Source organism: Microtus oregoni, unplaced genomic scaffold (genome assembly GCF_018167655.1).
Source record: "Microtus oregoni isolate MIOR12 unplaced genomic scaffold, Mior012 000002F_ref0000024, whole genome shotgun sequence".
Taxonomy (NCBI): Eukaryota; Metazoa; Chordata; class Mammalia; order Rodentia; family Cricetidae; genus Microtus; species Microtus oregoni.
The window spans coordinates 29,425,053-29,428,018 of record NW_024543061.1 but is presented as its reverse complement, the minus strand read 5'-3'; positions in this window follow the sequence as shown (position 1 = coordinate 29,428,018).

Genomic DNA, 2,966 nt, shown 5'->3' with positions numbered 1-2,966 from the left:
GAGTAGAGCTGGTGAGCTCACAGTGTCTGAGGTGCCATGACAGAACCCATCACTGTGCAACTGATCAGAACTCAGCTGTTTCCCTAACCCTAGCTGCACGGCATGGCTGCCACCTCCAGATGTCCTGGAGGTTCTGTAGGCCTCAGGAAGCAGGCGCTTCTGGAATACTTCCTGCTAGCAGACTGTAGTAAGCAGGCAAGGTCGCCAGGCTCTTGATTCCTGCCCCTGGAGCCCAGCTGCTTCTAGCTGGCTGGAAGCCCACGACCACTGGCCACAAAGCCAGTCTCAATATGGATAGTCCCAGAGCCCCATCATCCCCACCTTCCCCAGCCTGCAGTGTGTCTCCAGGCAGTGGCCCTAGCTAAACAGTCCAGCATGCTGTGCACCCTTGGAACTCTATCAGGAAGGTTCTGAGCCATCTGATTTGCAGAACTGTTGCAATTGGTCTCTGAGGAGTTGAAGGGATGATAGACTCCCCCAGCTGAGACTACTAAGAGTAGCCTCTGTGCTCCTTACACCCCTCTCTGCATCTCACAACCCCTTCTGCACCGTACACCCCCTCTGTCACCGTACAGCCCCTCTCTGCACTGTAACCCCCTCTCTGCACCGTACACCCCCTCTGTCACCGTACACCCCCTCTCTGCATCTCACAACCCCTTCTGCACCGTACACCCCCTCTGTGCACCGTACACCCCCTCTCTGCACTGTAACCCCCTCTCTGCACCATACACAGCCTCTGTCACCGTACACCCCCTCTGTGCACCGTACACCCCCTCTGTGCACCGTACACCCCCTCTCTGCATCTCACACCCCCTTTCTGCACCGTACACCCCCTCTCTGCACCGTACAACCCCCGTGAACCGTACACCCCTTTTGTGCACATACACCCCCTCTCTGTGCACTGTACACCCCTTCTCTACACCGTACACCCCCTCTCTACACCGTACACCCCCTCTCTGCACCGTACACCCTGTCTCTGCACCGTACACCCCCTCTGTGCACCGTACACCCCCTCTCTACACCATATACCCCCTCTCTGCACCGTACACCCCGTCTCTGCACCGTACACCCCCTCTGTGCACCATACACCCCTCTCTGCACCGAACACCCCGTCTCTGCACCGTACACCCCCTCTGTGCACCGTACACCCCGTCTCTGCACCGTACACCCCGTCTCTGCACCGTACACCCCGTCTCTGCACCGTACACCCCCTCTCTGCACCGTACACCCCCTCTCTACACCGTATACCCCCTCTCTGCACCGAACACCCCGTCTCTGCACCGTACACCCCCTCTCTGCACCGTACAACCCCTCTGTGCACCATACACCCCTCTCTGCACCGTACACCCCGTCTCTGCACCGTACACCCCCTCTGTGCACCATACACCCCGTCTCTGCACCGTACACCCCCTCTCTGCACCTACACCCTCCCCTACATCTCGCAGTGCCCCCTCCACCAATCCAATAGAGGACACTGGCAACTCCCAGGTCAGAAGGGGTGTGCAGCCTGAGATGTTTTAGGAGGGTCTTCAGGGTTGCCTTGTGATAGAGTTGAGTTACATTGAGGACAATGTCCCTTCAAAGGAATAAACTATGGGCTGGGACACTGATTGGTGGTAGAGTCCTTGCCTAGCATGTGCAAGGCCTGGGGGGGGGGGGGGACACCATTCTAGTACCGCCAAGACAAAAACAAACAAACCAGGATGAGTAAAATGACCCAACTTTTCCAGGGGTGTCTGGCTCAAATGTTCACTCTTCCTTTACATAATCTAAGATGTTGGGATGGAGTAATTTGAGTCCCCCACTGACCACTTTTACACACTTCCTTGTGCCCACGGCCTTGAACTGAACATCAAGCACCTGGTTCAGACAGGCATGGTGTCTCCAGACTTTGAACATTCCACAGAAGCTTCTAGAAGCTACACAGCAGCCATAGTAGCTACAGCACAACTCTGCCCTATCCCAGCAGCAACTGCTTCAAACCCCTTGGACCCTTTTCTTTTAACCTTTTCGAATCACAAGCCTCCATGAACTCCTGGGGCCACTTTTTCCAGGCCTGGTGGGAAGCACCTCCCCTGTGATTGGTACAAACACAATTTTTCATTTGCGTTAGGCTGAACTGTGATTGGTGCTAATCTACCTTCATTGCAGGCAGGTTGTCGGGGATCAAACCCCTCTACCATGCCCATTCTGGGCACTAAGTGATTGGTCTGCTCTGTCTCCTGCCTGCCTGATATTCCATCCTTAGGCCTGACCAATGCCTCGGAGTCTTTGGCTTTTCCTGTTAGCTTTGAGACAGTAAAATAGCAGACATACCCACAGGTGCCAACAAAAGTGACCAGAGGAAAGCTTTAGTTTCTGGTACCCAAAAGCTTCCTGTATCCAAGGGACCCAGATGTCCTCCAGCCTACACAGTAGGGATCCCATCCAGAGTGCCCAGACCACCAGGCTGACTGACAGGCCAGGCTAGCGTTCAGGGTCCTAACAGAGATCTGTGCTCACCTGACCATGGTTTCTGAAGCTTTGATGTCGCCCTGCAGCCCCTAGGGGGCGTTTTAACAAATAGTTCCCATGTTTTACAAATAATTGCACTGGAACTCAGTTTGCAGCGGGAAACTGCAAGCCACGTTCTGCCCTTTGCACACCATGCTTACAGCCAGGGCAGCTCACCAATTCCCTTGTGTGTGTGTGGGTGGGGGGGTCCAGTCTCCCCGTTTTACAGATGAAGAGTCTGGCAGGAAAGAGGAAAGAGTTTCCACATCCACATAGTGAGAGTGACCCATTTATTGCCTGGAAATGGTTAAAGCAGAGCTTCTCAACCTGTAGGTCACAACCCTTTGTGAGTCAAACGACCCTCCACAGGGGTGGCCTAAGACCCGGGAAAACAGAGATTTACATTAAGATTCATAATGGTAGCAGAATTACAGTGATGAAGTAGCAAAGAAAATAATTTCATGATTTGGGGC